The sequence below is a fragment of the Enhydra lutris genome, unplaced genomic scaffold (assembly GCF_002288905.1).
Source record: "Enhydra lutris kenyoni isolate GAN:26980312 unplaced genomic scaffold, ASM228890v2 scaffoldscaffold53, whole genome shotgun sequence".
Classification (NCBI taxonomy): Eukaryota; Metazoa; Chordata; class Mammalia; order Carnivora; family Mustelidae; genus Enhydra; species Enhydra lutris.
The window spans coordinates 12,013,083-12,033,095 of NW_019154137.1; the positions used below are offsets into that span (position 1 = coordinate 12,013,083).

The window sequence follows — 20,013 nt, forward strand, 5'->3', positions numbered from 1 at the left end:
TCCACAGACCCATTTAAAATCATGTTCAGGCATTTGCTTTATGTTTTCACAGTCACAGGAAATTATTTCTTTCACTTGAGTTTCATTTTTTCTTCCCATTTTTTTAAAATACTGTCTCCCATGGCAATAAAGCATTTTTGGTCTTTGCAGTTGGATAATTGGAAAAGAAACACTGACAGGCATCTTGCTATATCAATAATGCACTGTCCTTCACAGACAAAAAGCACAGCTACTGACCCACTTCTAGTAAAGCATAGGCCTTGAACTGTGTCTCTAGTGGTGAGAATGAGTTTGCCTTAACCCATCTGATAATGATCATTGTGTAATAGCTGTCTAGACTTTAGGTGCCAACTGTGGCCAGAATAGGACTCAATCTGTGGTAAGGGCCAGGACTCATCTTTAATGAGAGTCAGGAAATGATACTGTGGCCAGAATCAAGGCTCATCTTATATCTGAAGCTGATGGCCAGAAAATACATGAAGATTAAGTATTAGTAGTCATGGATTTTAACTCTTTGACCTAGCAAGGTGCAAATAATAATAGTTTTTGGCAGTAATCTATAACTCTCTCCTCTACTACAAGGATAGTACGTTTTTGAGGTGTGCATGCTGTCAGTCTCCCATCTCACACCTACAGAGTAGACATCATTAACTGATCATGGCCTTCTTTCCTGCTGGTTCAGATAAGGCCTCAAACCATTTCTCTTGGCAGTGCCCTATGCAGCCATTACTATCCGAGCAGAATTGGCCCCAAATATAAAGCCTATTTATCATCTTTGCTCCAGAGGAGTCCATAAACCAAGCAGCAAAATACTCCTACAGAGAAGATCATTATGATTCTGACCATTTTCTGAGGTAGAAGAAGGTATGGAATAATCAACTTAAGGGTAAGAAAAGAGGCAAATCAAAATATGTGTGCAAACACTCCCCTGATTCAAATGTGAAGAGTTGGCCCAGTCTGAGGAGGGATGGGGAAAAGGCAGAAGTGTTATTCCCAGACCACTTGCTCTAGTCCTAAATTTGCATACTGTTGGAAATAACATGGTTTTGTACCAATTGGATATATTTGCATCTCTTTCTACCTTTGGATGTTATGAGTCACTGAACAGTTTCAGTTCCTTGTTTCTATGAGCAGCACTGAGGCACCCCCAAAAATAATATCCAAAAGATTCAACTCATCTTGTCATCCTCTAGAAATGACTTTGACCAACTCAGAGACTGAATCTAGAGTAGCGCCATTCTTTTCTGGGCACACTTTCAGTCACTGGAAAGCATCTTCTTGAGTTACCTCTTTTCAATTTCAGGACTACACATATGTAATATATTAACTGTCTTTCCAGAGACTTGTCCATGATTCCACTGGAATCTTTAGTTCATCATTCTTGAGAAAAAACAGCTGTTACAGTTTTAAGTTCTCAAACTTTCTCCAACCACAAATCCAAAGAATCTCAGTCTTGGAAGAACCCTTAAAACTCACCTTGTTTAGCCACCTTTCTATTGAAACTTCTTTCTAGCACTCTCAACAAGTTGTTATTAGGTGATTCTTGGACCATTCCAGACCCAGAGCCAAACTAGCAACATTTCTGAAGGCATTCATTCCACCAACATCTTTCACTGTAACTTTCTCTATCAGCAGAGTTCCCACTTCTGTATATTTCTTCCTTATATTGTGCCCAAAATCTCTCCTGATTTCTTCTACCAATCATCCCTGCTTCTGCTTCATGATACCTTACAAAAAATGCAATCTGTTTTTCACTTCTGTATGACAGTCTTTCAGATGTCTAAGGACAGTTATCATGACCATCCCTGCGCCTTCTCTTCTTCAACTATTCCTATGACTGGTAGCCATCAAGTCCTTTCACCATCCTAGTCATCTTTTTTTTTTAAATAATAAGCCAAGAGCTTTATGATGTAGCAGGCAATTTATAATGAATCCAAGAAAGCCTGTCTTCTCTGGGAAGACAGGATGTCTGTAAAAACCCTTGAAGATTTACTTCAAAAAATAAACTCTCCCTTTTACCACAGCTTTTGGCTCTGTACCCACCCAAATTGTCCCTACCCCATTTGAAATGGGCAGAGCATACGGGTATAACTGACCAACGCTGGCCAGCCACTCCAGTAGACAGCTACCACCTCAGTTCTGTGTTACTTGTGGACAAAGGCATAGAATAGCAGATCCTGCAAAGGATTTAGGAAACAGACAAGTTCTCCCTCCACCTTGAAAATAAAATAAACTTTAGTGGATGAATGCCCTGAAATGGTTTAGTTGGGAGTTCCTAGGAAGATGGTCCTTTGTCAATCAATTCTTCATCAGTCTATACATCCAAAATTCTTCTCAAGGTAACATGAGTCTTTTTATTTTTTTAAAACAGTCATTCTTGCTTTAAGAACTCATAATGGAGGAGCGCCTGGGTGGCTCAGTGGGTTAAAGTCTCTGCCTTCAGCCCGGGTCATGGTCCCAGGGTCCTGAGATCGAGCCCCACATCAGGCTTTCTGCTCAGCAGGGAGCCTGCTTCCTCCTCTCTCTCTGCCTGCTTCTCTGCCTACTTGTGATCTCCATCTGTCAAATAAATAAATAAAATCTTTAAAAAAAATCATAATGGAGCCTAGTGCTCCTACTGCTAATGCCTTTTTATGCAACTATAGTAACACCACGCTGCTGTTTTCTGTGGGTTTCTCAAACCCTTTATAAATTGTACCTCATTAGCAAGTCAATGACATTTCTGTCCAGTGAGTGCACAGCCTGCACAATTGCACTGCTCTTGAAGTTTGTAAGCACTTTCAGCACCACAAGCTAGGCTCATTCCTTCATGGCTTGATTCTTAGTGCTGATGGGAGAGTTACATAAGGCTGCATGAAATGCCGGAAGCATGTCCCCTTACTACAGAATGCCATCCACCTCGCTAAGGTCCGGGCCTGGCTCAGTGTCTGCTGCTGCCACCGCCTCTTCCTGCTTGTCCACGTATTTGTTCTCATCAAACTCATCAATGTCCACCTAGTGGAAGTGCTAGGACAGTGTGCTCTGGGCCACAGTAGCAGGGGTGTGGGGGAGGTGGGCACGGACTTGGCGCCCACCCAGCTGGCTCTACTCTGGGTCCAAACTCGGCCCTACCCTGCTGGACACTGGCTAAGCCTGGGGCCTAGACATCTTTTTTTTTTTTTTTAAGATTTATTTGACGGTGCCTGGGTGGCTCAGTGGGCTAAAGCCTCTGTCTTCGGCTCCGGTCACGATCCCAGAGTTCTGGGATCAAGCCCCACATCAGACTCTCTGCTCAGCGGGGAGCCCGCTTCCCCCTCCCCTCTCTGCCTGCCTCTCTGCCTACTTGTGATCTCTGTCTGTCAAATAAATAAAATCTTTAAAAATGATTTATTTGACAGAGCGAGATACAGTCAGAGAGGGAACACGAGCTGTGGTAGCTGAGCAGGGAGCCCGATGTGGGCCGGATCCCAGGACCTTGGGATCATAACCTGAGCATCTTTAGCCAATCAAAAAAGCAAAAGTTTATTTTAAAACTTCTAATATTTTATCCTTACCACTCTGTAATAAAATGTGCCATCCAAATCCAAAAAGAAGAAGAAGGAGGAGGAGGAGGAGAAGGCAGACACTTAATGACTGAGACAACCAGGCACCCCTAGCCATCCTTTTTAAAATATGCTTCAGCTTATCAATCTCAAGTCTCAGAACTGGATGCTTTAAATTCGGATTGCCCATAGCTGTTAAAGCAAAGCTGTTATTTTTCTTTCTGTAGCTATTATACCTCTATCGATGTAGTTTTTAAACTTACACTCCTTTCCTTTGGAAATCGTCTCACACTCTTTACTCAGAGAGCTTCCTAATCACTTTTTTTCCTCTTTCCCAACAGTTCATCCAATCTATCACGTCTTCTTTTAAAATACTTCTTGGGTCTCTTTTTTTCTTCCATTTCAGTAACTCCCAACTATAATTTGGGCCTAGTCACTTCTTCCCTGAATTACTACAGTCATCTCCTAACTGGTCTTCCTATCTCTATTCTTTCTCCAATTCCTATTCATCCTCTGACCTACTGCCACTTCCTAATGCATCATTTTGACTGTAGTTTAGTATAGTCGTTCAGGGCTTAGTCTTTGGAGCTAGACTATTGGGTTCAAATCTCAGCTTTACTGTTTATGAGCTCTGTGAGCTTGGGGAATTCACTTAACGTAAAAGCATTATTTCATTCACCTTTCAAATATGGCTAATAATGGTACCTATCTCCCAGAGTGGAATAAATGAAATATCACATAAAAGTTAGCCCCCGGCTTGGTGCATGATAAACATGTAATATGCGTGAACTAGTATTATTATATCTACTGTTACAACCCTGCTGATCAAAAATCCCCGGTGTTTTCCACTGCCTACCAAAAAAACTGAAATATATTTTACCTAACATCTAAAGCTATAATGCCAAACTACTACAAACTGGCTTGATTACTTCGAACAAGTTACCTGTTTCTTTACCTATAAAATGAAGGGGACACATTAAATTATCTCAACTGACCCTTCAAGGCCAGACATTCTATAATTCAACATTCTAGTCATTTTTTCCTCTCCTATCCAATTGTACTAATCCTAGTTCTCAAAAATAAATAAATAAATAAAATGCCACTCCCCACTTGCCCTTCAAGATGTTGTTCAAATGGTATCCCCTTCATGAATCCTTCAGTCAGATGAGATCAGTCTCTTCTCTGAAGTCCTAGAACTATTAGTTTAGTTGGCTCTGTGATACCGATCACATTCTACCTATGGACATATGTCTTATACCCCCCACCAGACTAAAATACAGGTACTGTATCTTTTTCAGCTATGTATTCAGCTCACTGTGTTCAATACTATGCCTCTTACATTGTAGGATATTACGATGCTTATTGAATACTTGAAGAATGAAGTTTTACTTATATGTGACACAGAATTTTCATCACTTGATAGTGTATGTATCTTCAACCAATTCATGTTTCTTGAACATATTTAAAAGACATATTTAAAGAATATTCAGGAACACACACAAAAAAACAAATAATCCAATTTAAAATGGGCAGAGGACCTGAATAGATATATTTCCAAAGAAGACATACAAATGACTGACAGACACATGAAAAGATGCTCAACATTGCTCATCATCAGGAAATTGCAAATCACAATAAGATATTGCTTGACACATATCAGAATGGATAAAATAAAAAAGATAAGAAATAACAAGTGTTGGTAAGGATGTAGAGAAAAAGGAACCCTTGTGCCCTATTGGTGGGAAAGTAAATTTGTATGGCCACTGTGGAAAACAATATGAAAGTTCTTCAAAGAATTAAAAATAAAAATACCATATGACCCAATAATTCCACTACTGGGTATTTACTCAAAGAAAACAAAAACACTAATTCAAAGAGATATATGCACCCCTATGTTTACTGCATTATTATTTACAGTAGCCAAGATATGGAAGCCACCCAAATGTCCATCAATAGTTGGATGGATAAAAAAAGATGTGATATGTATATACGATGGTATATACTCAGCCATAAAAATAAAGGATGAGATGATGAAGGCAATATTTACATTCAAATCTGCTTAACAAGAATCACCACTGTTTAACAAATATACCATACATATCATAATATATTTATACTTTTTAACCTGCCTTTTCACTCAATAAATATTATAGAATCTTTAAATGTCTGTAAATATAACTCTACATTGTCATTTCAAATGCATTTTTAGTATTTCATTATAAGGTATACCAAAATTTATTTAGTCTCTTATTGATAGAAATTTTGGTTATACCTAGTTTTTCACAATTTTAATATTATTGTGCCAAAAGCCTTTTATGTGCATACATCATCATGCATATGAATTACTATTTCCTCAGAATAAGTTCTCGGAACTTTTATGACACTTTCAGGATGTGACAAGAATGATCTACAAAATATTCCAAGGAAAGAGCCAAGCCAATTGCTTTATAAAGTTGAGCACAAATTCCAAAATGAAGATGTGTTTAATGGAGAGTACAGAAAGAAAAAACAAAAGCAAAATAACAAATATCAAAGAATAAGAAAATTTATATACAGTCAAGGAGATAAGTGAGGAAGAGAAAACTAAAAACTAAAGATAAGACCTATGAAAATTTGAGAATGGGTGAGTAAGAGAGAAGAATATTATCTGGTGGTAGCCTTAATGGATAAAATGGACAGACTGACAGTGTAAAATGAGAAATTTGGATCATGGGGTTCTTTTCAAAATTATTTTTAGAGCAGAGAGAAGGCCGGGGACATGGTCTTATGTTGAGGTACCACTCAAAGGAGAAAGAGACAGCTAATAGAAGAGCTAACATGATAACTCCAGAAGTGAATGGCAGGATCCAGTTGTTGGAAAAGAGAAATACCCTCAGCCCTGCCAGCCTCACTGCTGAGTTCAACACAACATTGGAGGAGAGAATTTTCAACAAATCTTTGAAGGCTGCTGTTTTCAGGGGCACCTGGGAGGAAGGGGAAATGGTCGTCAAGGTGACACAAGGAATCTGGTTGCAGAAGGTGCTGAAACTGGCAGAATTCATACTTCTCAAAGCACTAGAAAGAGCAAAAAAGGGATAGGCAATATTTGATTGACAAGTATTAGAATTTCTCTGAAATTTTTTAAATGTCAAATGCTGTGAAATATGTCTGGATCAAAACAAGAATGTTTGCTGTATGATTTTCTTCTCAAACTCTTGCAGAGAAATGAAATAGCAGATGTATTGATGAAATCAAAGAATATAGCACATAGCAATGGATAGGTAAGGAAAGAAACTGAAGTAAGAGAGAAGCAAGGAAAGGCTACCATTATATGTAGAGGACACACTTCTCTTATGGAAACTGATGCCATGTTTGAAAGAAGCAAAAGTCTAAAGACAAAAAGGGGATGGTTTCTAAATAACCAGTTAAATCTTTTTCAGATGAAGTCATTCTGGTAAGATGCACAGAAGGCCAGAGAAGCTAAAATCAGACGAAATGAAAAGTTAAAAATATGTAAGTTAAAGGCAAATATCCTAGTAACAAATTCTGTAAGTGGTGAAAATTCTTGGCATCTACTTTTTAGGGGAAAAAAAAGACCCAGGACTAACTTGGGAAATCAAAATAAAGATCAAAATAAAATAAAATAAATTGGAGAATTTTAAGTTGTTATATAGTCTAAGACTGAGCAAGCAGATTGGGTGGTATAAAGTTATCCTAATAGGAACCACTGAGGTAGCCGTCTGGAACAATAAATCCAAATTACAGGAAGGTCACATTCTAGTACGTGGAAGAAGACAAAGTGGGTGTGATCAAGTTGGAGGTGTTAGGAGAATTAATATAGTGAAGAAAAAAATGCCTGAATTTAGGCATCAGACATACCTCAGCTTGCATTTTAGTCCTGAAATTTACTAATTATATGACCAAGACAAGTTATCTTCTCTAAGCTTTGGTTTCTTTATTGTAACATGAGCATAATAATGGTATGGACCACAGAGGGCTATTGTAAGAAATTGGTAAGATAATATACATAAAGTTCTTAGAGGAGTTCCTGGCATATAAGAAGAGCTCGATAAATATAGGGATATCAGGGAAAATGTTCCCAAAACTTTTAATAGTTATATCTCTTAGTGGTAAGATTTGTAGAATTCTTTACTTCCTCTGTTTATCTCTTCAATGGACTTTTTTTAAGTTCAGTAGTTAATATGCAGTGTTATATTAGTCTCAGTACAACGTACTAATTCAACAATTCCATATATCACTCAGTGCTCATCAAAACAAGTGCACTCCTTAATCCCCATCACCTATTTTACCCAACCCCCTCCTTAATCCCCACTGCCTACTTTACCCATCCCACTCCCACCCACCTCCCCTCTGGTAACCATCAGTTTGTTTCCTATAGCTAAGTGTCTGTTTCTTGGTTTGCCTCTCTATATATTTCTTTCCCTTTGCTTGTTTTTCATTTTGTTTTGTTTTTTAAATTCCACATATGAGTGAAATCATATGGTATTTGTCTTTCTCTGGCTGACTTATTTTGCTAAGTTTTATGCTCTCTAGCTCCATCCATGTCATTGCAAATGGCAAGATTATATTCTTTTTAATGGCTAAATAATATACCATTGTATATGTATAACACATCTTCTTTATCCATTCATCTATCAATAGACATTTGGTCTCCTTTCATATCTTGGCTATTATAAACAATGATGCTATAAATATTGGGGTGCATATATCCCTTTAAATTAATGTGCTTGCATTTGGGGGTAAACATCCAGTAGTGTGTTTACTGGATTGGAGGTAGTTCTATTTTTAACTTTTTGAGGGACCTTCATACTGTTTCCCTCAATGGCTGCACCAGTTTACATTCTGACCAACAGTGCAAGAGGGTTCCTTTTTCTCCATATCCTCACAATCATTTGTTTCTTGTGTTGTTGATTTTAGCTATTCTGACAAGTATGAGATGATACCTCATTGAAGTTTTGATTTGCATTTCCCTGATGATGAATGATGTTGAGCATCTTTTCATTTGAATGGACTTTTTAAATAATCTTATTTTGAAATAGTTTAAGACTCACAAGAAATAGCAAAATTATTATAGAGTTCTTATATACATTTCACACAGTCTCTACCGATATTAATATCTTACATAACCATAGAACATCAAAACCAGAATGTTAGCATTGCTACAATACTATTAACTAAGGTACAAACCTTATTTAACATTCACCAGTTTTTATATGCACTTTTTTGGCATGCAGTTCTATAAAATTTTATTACATGTGTAGATCTGAGTAACCATCAACACAATCAGGACACAGAACTGTTCATTGGGCTTTTTAAAATGATACTTTAGCATGTTTTCTTTCTTAAAAAATACAGTATTATAATTACAAAATTATATTTCTCTTGTCCTTTAAAATATTCCTGCCAAAACTTCTAAGATGAAGAAAAAAACCAGAAGTTTATAGCAGTAAATATCTACATTAGAAAAAAGAAAGGTCTTAAATAAACCACCTAACATTACACTTCAAGGAGCTAGAAAAAGAAAAACAAAGCCCAAAGTTAGCAGAAGGAAAAAATAATAAAGGTTAAAGCAGAAAGAAATGAAATAGAAAATAGAAAGCAATAGAAAAGATTATGAAATTGGAGGAGATGAACCATGAAAGACTTTGGACCCTGTAAAACAAAGTGAGGGTTTTGGAAGGGAGGGGGTTTGGGGGGCTGGGTGAGCCTGGAACACTGAAAAGAAATTAAAAAAAAAAAACCTAAGAGCTGGTTTATCGAAAAGATAAAGAAAATTAAGAGACCTTTAGCTAGACCAACTAAGAAAACAAGAAAGAGAAAGCAAATAAATAAAATCAGAAATGAAAGATATTACAACTAGTACTATACACATACAAAGGATCATAGAGACCACTATGAACAATTATAAACCAAAAAATTGGACAACCTAAAAGAAATGAGTAAATTCTTAGAAATATGCAACTTAGAAAGATTGAATCATAAAGAAATAGAAATTCTGAACAGACCAGTTATGACCTAGAAAATTAAAATAGTAATCCAACACCTCCAAACAAAGGAAAGCTCAGAATAGAACCAGATGGCTTCATAGGTGAATTCTAACAAATACCTGAAGAAAAAAATGACATAAATACTTCTCAAACTCTTTCAAAAAATTGAAGAGGAGGGAACACTCTCAAACATATTGTATAAGACCAGCAGTACCCTGATACCAAAGCCAAATAAGGACAGTATGAGAAAAAAAAAAAACTACCAACCAACATCTCTGATGAATATACATGTAAAAATTCTCAACAAAATACTAGCAAACCAAATTCAACAGCATATTAAAGGTATCATATGCCAGAAAATAAAAATTAAAATAAAAAATAATAAAAGGATCATATGCTATGATCCAGTGGGATTTATCCCTTGGATACAAGGATGATTCAACATACACAAATCAATAGATGTGATACATTACACTAAAAGAATGAAAGATAAAAATCATATGATTCAGTAGATGCAGAAAAAGCATATGACAAAATTCAGCATCATTTCATGATAAAAAAAAAGTGGGTACTGAAGGAACATACCTCAATATAATAAAGGACCATATATGACAAACCCACAACTAACATCATACTCAGTGGTGAAAGGATGAAAACTTTTCTCTAAGATCAGGAACAAGACAAGGGCATCTATCCACTTTCACCATTTCTATTCACAACAGCACTAGAAGTCCTAGTCAGAGTGATTGGACAAGAAAAAGAAATAAAAGCCATCTAAATTGAAAAGAAAAATTAAAATTGTCTCTATTTGCATTTATGACATGATACTATATACAGAAAACCCTAAAGACTACACCAAAAAACTTAGAACTAACACATGAATTCCATAAAGTTGCAGGATATAAAATCAACATACAAAAATCAGTTGTGTTTTTAAAGATTTTATTTATTTATTTGACAGAGAGAAATCACAAGCAGGCAGAGAGGCAGGCAGAGAGAGAGAGGAGGAAGCAGGCTCCCTGCTGAGCAGAAAGCCCGATGCGGGGCTTGAACCCAGGACCTGGGATCATGACCTGAGCCGAAGGCAGCGGCTTAACCCACTGAGCCACCCAGGCGCCCCTCAGTTGTGTTTTTATATGCTAATAACAAAGTATCAAAAAAATTTAAAAAAAAATAATCCAGGGACACCTGGCTGGTTCAGTCAGAGGAGCATGAGATTCTTGAACTCAGGTTTGTGAGTTCAAGCTATGTTGGGTGTAGAGATTACTTAAAAGTAAAATATTTTTTTTAAAAAAAGAAAATAATCCAATTTACAATAGCATCAAAAATAATAAAGTACTTAGGAATAAATTGAACCAAGGAGGTAAACGATGTCATTGAAAACTATAAGACTTTGATGAAAGAAATTGAAGAAGACTCAAATTAATGGGAATGTATCCTGAGTTCATGGATCAGAAGAACTAATATTGTTAAAATGTCCATACTACCCAAAATCATCTATAGATTCAATGCAATTGCTATTAAAATCACAATGGCATTTTTCACAGAAAAAAACCACAATCTCAAGATTTTATGGAGATAAGCAAAATAAAATTTTGTGGAAATAAAAATAGCCAAAGCAATCCTAAGAAAGAAGAAGAAAGTGGGAGGTATCATGCTTCCTGATTTCAAATGATATTAACAAAGCTACAGTAATCAAATGTCCATCAACAGATGAATGGATAAAGAAGATGTGGTATAGGGGCGCCTGGGTGGCTCAGTGGGTTAAGCCGCTGCCTTCGGCTCAGGTCATGATCTCAGGGTCCTGGGATCGAGTCCCGCATCGGGCTCTTTGCTCAGCGGGGAGCCTGCTTCCCTCTCTCTCTCTCTCTCTCTCTCTCTGCCTGCCTCTCCATCTACTTGTGATCTCTCTCTGTCAAATAAATAAATAAAATCTTTTAAAAAAAAAAAAAGAAGATGTGGTATATATATATACAATGGAATACTATGAAGCCATCAAAAGAAATGAAATCTTGCCATTTGCAATGATGTGGGTGGAACTAGAGGGTATTATGTTGAGCAAAAAAAGTCAATCAGAGAAAGTCAATTATCATACAGTCTCCCTGATATGAGGAATTTCAGAGGCAGGGTGAGGGAATTTGGGAGTAGAGAAGGAAAAAATGAAACAAGATGGGATTGGGAGGGAGAAAAACCATAAGAGATTCTTAATCTCACAAAACAAACTGAGGGTTGCTGGGGGGAGGGGGTTGTGAAGAGGGTGGTTGGGGATATTGGGGAGGGTATGTGATATGGTGAGGGCTGTGAAGTGTGTAAGCCTGACAATTCACAAACCTGTACCCCTGGAGCAAACAATACATTATATGTTAATAAAAATAATTAATAAAAAATCAGGAAAAATTTTAAAAACTTAAAAAAATTAAACCTTAATAAGAATGTAATTCCTTGGGGCACCAGGGTGGTTCAGTGGGTTAGAGTCTCTGCTTTCGGCTCTGGTCATGATCCCAGGGTCCTGGGATCAAGCCCTGCGTCAGGCTCTCTGCTCGGTGGGGAGCCTGCTTCCCATCCCCCTCTCTCTGCCTGCCTCTCTGCCTACTTGTGATCTCTGTCTGTCAAATAAATAAATAAAATATTTTTAAAAAAAGAATGTAATTCCTTTTTACATAAAATCAATACATATAACTTAATAAAATAAAAATTCAATAGCAAATAAGAAATAAAATCACAGAAAATTCTCTCAAAGTAGTACAAAAATGAATAGGAGTCAGAAAATAGAAAAAAATTAGTGTCCTCCAGAATCAATCCAAGAGTTCTAATATCCAACTAATTAGTATTAGGTCCTGAAAAAAAGAGAGAGAGAGTAAAGAAGAAATTTTCAAAGAAATACCATTAGAGAATTTCCCAGACCTGAAAAATATGAGTATCCAGATTAAAAGTATTCACAAAAGTTCCAACAAAATGAATGTTAAAAGCTTTGCCTATACCAAGGCACAGCACTGAAACATCAGAAAAGTCCCAGGATGACACCTGTATAAGGGAATAACCAGTCCAGATAGGAAAAAGAAAGCAAAGGACCTAAAGGAAAAGAAATTTTTAGGAAAAGAAACCTTATGGTAGAAGAGTTAATATGAAGGAATATTTGAGAGAAGAGAAAAGAACAGGTGGGAGGCATATTTGATAGAACTTGGAAACAATTAAAGAATGCTATTTACTTTGATTATAATAATATAAACACTGACACCAGTTTAATGAAAAAAATGGTGACATGACTGTATTGAAAAGATGATGAAAATGAGGTAAAATATATGAGAAAGCTAAATTTTTATCTATCACCACAAAAAAAATAGATATTAAAAATTTTAAGTCAATAAGTAGTGAGTGAGGACATTGTCTAGAATTATGGAAGGAAATAATAGAAGAAACAGCTAAAAATGTTGAAAGTGGTTGCTTCCAAGGAGTCAGACCCAGGGATAGGTTAGGAAGAGGTGGGGGACTGCTGATTTTTATCATAAATGCTTTAAATTTTAAACTATGTAAATAAGTTACTTTGATTTCTTAAAAAATAACACACTTCTGCTTCTTGGAATTTGAGGTAAATATATTTTTCCTTATTCTCCCCACTAAGAACAACTAAAAACCCTGGAAATTATATATAAAACAAGCATAGGAAGACTCTTGAAAGTGGAGAAAAAAAAAAAAACAGACCAGCTAGGGACTTCCATTGTTGAGGAACAACATGGCCGTAAATTCCTCCAGTTTTCTTTTTGCTTAATATATCTCAGACTTAGAGATGAAGAATCTAGCAACCCAGAAACACTAGTCGGTACAGATAAAAAGAAACCACCAATTAAAAACTGCTTTCACTAGTCCAAGGACCAGGAAAGCATAGCAACAGTAAACTTTTAGACAATTATTATTATACTCTAGTTAAACATCATAGAAAATAACAGTAGCACCACTTTTATCCATGCCAGCAAAGGCTGAATGGAAAACAGTCATCCACTCTTGCAAAGCCATAAGATGCTGCCCAAAACCTCCACTGGGTCATACCAGAGAAGACCATGTAAGGAGTTGGAACTTCATCACTCCTCAGCAAAAATGAGGTCCCTAGAAATCACCTGAGCAGCATAGACTTCCACACACCCCCAGAAGTAACAAGGTGACCTCCACACTGATGTTGGTGATGTTAGAGAAAGCTGAGAGTCAGGTTTTCCATCACTGTTCAACATAAATGAGACCACTCTAAAACTTTTAGTATTAGTGAAAGTCAGAATGGCAGCAGTAACAAGACATATCCACATATCCACCCTTCCCAGCCAGGGAATCATCAATGGATACCTAATGAGGAGATGGAAACCTTACCCTTGACCAGCAGTAATGAAGATTCATTAACCAACCTTGGCTGTCAATTGAGGTTGAATAGGAAATATAGACTTGTACCCCTACCTGGAAATAATGAGGTGACACCCTTCTTACCCTGCCAAATCAGTATCAAAAAAGGTCAGCTCAAATAGAAGGTTTAAATAAGATCCAGAGCCTCATATAGCCAAAATGTCCAAACTTCAACTGAAAATTTCTTAGCATACAAGGAACCAGGAAGATCTCGAACTGAATGAAAAAAGACAAAATAAATGGTAACACCAAGATAACAAAGAGGTTAGAATTATTTGTCAAATATTATAAACCATTATCATAATCATGTTCCAATAGGCAATTATAAAGACACTTGAAGCAAATGAAGAAATAGAGAAACTTGGGGAAAAAATAGAAAGTCTCAACAAAGGAATAGAAGATATAAAGAACAAAATGCAAATTTTAGAACTAAAAACTAAAATCACCAAAATATAAGGCTCAGTTGATGGTCCCAACAGCAGAATGGAGGGGATAGAGGAAAGAATCAGTGACCTAGAAGACAAAACAGTAATTACCCAATCTGAACAATACACAAAGCTGCACCAACCTGTGGTATTATAACAAGAGATCTAATATTTATGTCATTGGAGTTCTGGAAGGAGAGGAGAGGTTACATCTGAAAAAAATGTTCAAAAAAATAATGGCTGAAACTTTCCCAAATGTGATAAAAGACATAAATATACAAGTTCAAGAAGCTAAGTGAACTCCAAAAATGGTAAATGCAAAAAAATCCACACCAACACACATCATAGTCAAACTTCTTAAACTAAAATCAAAGAAAAAATATTGAAAGTGGTGAAAGAGCAATGATTCCTTATCTATAGGAGAAAAATTTTGAATAATAGCACACTTCTTATCAGAAACCATGAGTGCCAAAATAAAGTGGCACAATGTCTTTCAAGTGCTAAAACAAAACTATCACTCCAGAATTCTGTATCCAGCAAAAATATCCTCAGGAAGGAAGGGAAAATCAAGACATTCTCTGATGCAGAAAAATTAAGAAAATTTATCATGAGCAGACTAACCTATAAGACTGGCTAAAGAAAGTTCTCTAATCACATAGAAAATGGTAAAAGAAAGAACCTTGGACATCAAGAAAAGAAAGAGCACAGTAACCAAAAATATAGGTATATACAATAGGTTTTCCTTTTCGTGAGTCTTCTAAATTATATTTTATTATGGTTGGTGCAAAAATTATAACATAGTCTGATGTGGTTCTAAATATATGTAGAGAAAATATTTAAAACAATCATATTTTAAACAGGGAGGGGGAAGGCACCTAAAGGGAGCTAAGGTTTCTATACTTCATTCAAACGGTTAAAATGATGACATATGTGATAATTTAGATACATGTATATAAATGTAATACAAAAAGCAAACACTAAAAATGCTATACAAAGATATACTCAAAACCACTATAGATAAATCAAAATGGAACTCTAAAAAATGTTCTAGTAACCCACAAGAAAATGAGATAAATAAAACATATAAATCAAAAACAGGAAACAAACAGAAAACAAAAACTAAAATGGCAGATTTAAATCCTAACATATCAATAATTTACAATGGTCTAAATATACCAATTAAAATACAGAGATTAACATAGTGAATTTAAATATTTTTTTAAATATTTTATTTATTTATTTGACAGAAATCACAAGTAGGCAGAGAGGCAGGCAGGGGTTGGGGGGAGGCAGGCTCCCTGCCAAGCAGAGAGCCTGATGCGGGGCTCAATCCCAGGAACCTGGGACCATGACCCGAGCTGAAGGCAGAGGCTTTAACCCACTGAGCCACCCAGGTGTCCCAAGACAGTGAATTTAAAAACATGCTCCAACTTCTGGGGTGGGCGGCAGTTAAGATGGCAGAGGAGTAGAGGACCGTAAGTTTGTCTGGTCCCTCTAGTTGAGCAAGATCGTTATCAGATCATTATGAACACCTGAGAAATCAAACGAAGTTCTGAGAAAAGAAATGCTGTAGTTATTCAAGTAGAAAAATGACCAATTTGTGCAAGGCAAAAGGTGCAGAGACTTGCACCCTGGGTGATATATCTGAGGATATGGCAGAGGGGAGAGAGACTGCTTAAGGAGACTACTGCAAAATATTATAAGCAACAGAGCACAAAAGTGGAACTTTCAGAAGTCTGCTACAATGAGGTATATTCCTGGCTTAAAGTTGCCAAGATGGTGAAGTGCAGTGGAATAAAGAAGCTGAGAAAAAAGAGAGATAAACAATTACTGGATCACGAGGGCAGAATTCCAGAGACAAGTGATACCATAAGATGAAACAATATTAGAACAACTGGGATCCCAGAAGAAGAAAGAGAGGGAAGGGCAGAAGTTGTATTGGAGCAATTTATAGCAGAGAACTTCCCTGATTTGGTGAAGGGAACAAGCCTCAAAATCCAGGAGGCACAGAGAACCCCCTTCAAAATCAATAAAAATAGGTCCACACTCTCATCTAATAGTAAAACTTACAAGTCTCAGTGACAGAGAGAAAATCCTAAAAGCAGCTCGGGACAAGAGGTCTCTAACATACAATGGTAGAAATATTAGATTGGCAGCAGACCTATCTACAGAGACCTGGCAGCCCAGAAAGACTGGCATGATATATTCAGAGCAATACAAGAGAAAACTATATAGCCAGGAATACTATATCCAGCTAGGCTGTCATGAAAATAGAAGGAGAGATAAAGAGCTTACAGGACAAACAAAAACTAAAAGAATTTGCAAACACCAAACCAGCCCTACAGGAGATATTGAAAGGGGTTCTCTAAGCAAAGACAGAGCCTAAAAGTAACATAGACCAGAAAGAAACAGAGACAATATACAGTAACAGTCACCTTACAGGCAACACAATGGCACTAAATTCACATTTCAATAGTTACCCAGGATATAAATGGGCTAAATGCCCCAATCAAAAGACACAGGGAATTAGAATGGATAAAAAAAAAAAAAAACAAGACCCATAGATATGCTTTCTGCAAGAGACTCATTTGAGACCCAAGAATACCTCCAGATTTAAAGTGAGAGGGTGGAAACCATTTACCATGCTAATGGATGTCAAAAGAAAGGTGGGGTGGCAATCCTTATATCAGATAAATTGCGTATTAAACCAAAGAGTATAATAAGAGATGAGGAAGGACATTACATCATACTTAAAGGGTCTATCCAATAAGAAGATCTAACAATTTTAAATATCTATACCCCTAACATGAGATCAGCCAATTATATAAACCAATTAATAACAAAAGCAAAGAAACACATTGACAATAATATAATATTAGGGGACTTTCACAACCCCCAGCTGAAAAGGACAGATCATCTAAGCAAAAGATCAACAAGGAAATAAAGGCTTAAAATGACACAGTGTACCAGATGGTCATCAGAGGTATATACAGAACATTCCATCCCAAAGCAACAGAATACACAATCTTCTCTAGTGCACATAGAACATTCTCCAGAATAGATCACATCCTGGGTCACAAATCAGGTTTCAACTGGTACCAAAAGATTGGGATCTTTTCCTGCATATTTTCAGATCACCATACTTTGAAACTAGAACTCAACCAAAACCACAAGAGGAAACTTGGAAAGAACTCAAATACATGGAGGCTAAAGTGCATCCTACTAAAGAATGAATGGGTCAACCAGGAAATTAAAGAAGAATTGAAAAAATTTGTGGAAACAAATGAAAATGAAAACATAACTGCTCAAAATCACTGGGATGCAAAAGGTAGTCCTAAGAGGAAACTATATAGCAATACAACCCTTTCATAAGAAACAAAAAAGGTCTCAAATACACACTTAATCCTACACCTAAAGGAGCTGGAAAAAGAACAGCAAAGAAAGCCTAAACCCAACAGAAGAGAAACAAAACAAAGATCAGAGATCAATGAAATAGAAACCAAAAGAACAGTTAAACAGATCAACAAAACTAGGTGCTGGTTCCTTGAAAGAATTAATAAGATTGATAAATCCCTGGCCAGACTTATCCAAAAGAAAAGAGAAAGGACTCAAATTAATAAAATCATGAATGAAAGAGGAGAGATCACAACCAACACCAAAGAAATACAAACAATTATAAGAACGTATTATGAGCAACTCTGTGCTAGCAAATTAGACAATCTTGGGGGGAAAAAATGGATGCATTCCTAGAGTCGTATAAACTACCAAAACTTAACCAAGAAGAAATAGAAAACATGAACAGACCAATAACCGGTAAAGAGATTGAAGCAGGAATCAAAAATCTCTCAGGGGCGCCTGGGTGGCTCAGTGGGTTAGGGCCTCTGCCTTCGGCTCAGGTCATGATCCCAGGGTCCTGGGATTGAGTCCCATGTCGGGCTCTCTGCTCAGCAGGGAGCCTGCTTCCCTTCCTCTCTCTCTGCCTGCCTCTCTGCCTACTTGTGATCTCTCTCTGTCAAATAAATAAATAAAATCTTTTTTAAAAAAATCTCCCAACAAACAAGAGCCCAGGGCCAGATGGCTTCCCAGAGGAATTCTACCAAACATTTAAAGAAGAATTAGCTCCTATTCTCCTGAAACTGTTTAAAAAAATAAAAATGGAAGGAAAACTTCCAAACTCATTTTAGAGGTCAGCATTATCTTGATCCCGAAACCAGACAAAGACCCCACCAAAAAGAATTACAGACCAATATCCTTGATGAACATGGATGCAAAAATTCTCATCAAAATACTAGCCAATAGGATCCAACAGTACATTAAAAGGATTATTCACCACAACAAAGTGGGATTTATTCCTGGGCTGCAACATCTGCAAATCAATCAGTGTGATACAATACATTAATAAAAGAAAGAACAAGAACCATATGATACTCTCGATAAATGCTGAAAAAGCATTTGACAAAGCACAGCACCCTTTCTTGATTAAAACTCTTCAAAGTGTAGGGATAGAGAGTACATACCTCAATATCATCAAAGCCATCTATAAAAAACCCACAGCGAATATCATTCTCAATAGGGAAAAACTGAAAGCCTTTCCCCTAACATCAGGAACACAGCAGGGCTGTCCACTATCACTGCTGCTATTCAACATAGTATTGTAAGTGCTAGCCTCAGCAATCAGACAACAAAAATTAATACAAGGCATCCGAATCAGCAAAGAAGTCAAACTCTCACTCTTTGCAGATGATATGATATTTTACGTGGAGAACCCAAAAGATTCCATTCCAAAATTGCTAGACCTCATATAGGAGTTCAGTAAAGTGTCAGGGTATAAAATCAATGCACATAAATCAGTTGCATTTCTATACACCAACAAGAAAGAAAAGAAGAAATAAAGGAGTCAATCCCATTTACAATTACACCCAAAACCGTAATATACCTGGTAATAAATCTAACCAAAGAAGTAAAGAATTTGTACTCAGAAAACTATAGAATACTCGCAAAAGAAATTGAGGAAGACAAAAAAAAAAAAAAAGAAATTGAGGAAGACATAAAGAAATGGAAAAACGTTCCATGCTCATGGATTAGAACAAATATTGTGAAAATGTCTATGCTACCTAGAGCAATCTACATACTTAATGCAATCCCTATCAAAATACCATCAGTTTTTTTTCAAAGAAATGGAACAAATAATCCTAAAATTTATATAGAACCAGAAGACACTCTGAATAGTCAGAGGAATGTTGAAAAAGAAAAGCAAAGCTGGTGGCATCACAATTCAAAACTTCAAGCTCTAATTGCATAGCTGAAATCATCAAGACAGTATGGTACTGGCACTAAAAAAGACACATAGATCAATGGAACAAAATAGAGAGCCCAGAAATGGACCCTCAACTCTATGGTCAGCTAATCTTTGATAAGGCAGGAAAAAATGTCCAATGGAAAAAAAAAAGACAGTCTCTTCAACAAATGGTGTTGGGAAAATTGGACAGCCACATGCAGAAGATTGACCAATCTTCTGGACCATTTCTCCCAGACCATTTCCTTACATCATGTACAAAAGCAGATTCCAAATAGATGAAAGACCTAAATGTGAGACAGGAATCCATCAAAATCCTTGAGGAGAGCATAGGCACCAACCTCTTCAACCCCAGCCACAGCAACTTCCTAGACACTTCCTAGACACATCACCAA

At 36.6% G+C, this 20,013-nt stretch overlaps 1 pseudogene; it reads right to left on the reverse strand.

The window, feature by feature from the left end:
• Positions 1-2,600: 2,600 nt before the first annotated feature.
• Positions 2,601-6,562, reverse strand: LOC111157241 (annotated as a pseudogene).
• Positions 6,563-20,013: the final 13,451 nt, after the last annotated feature.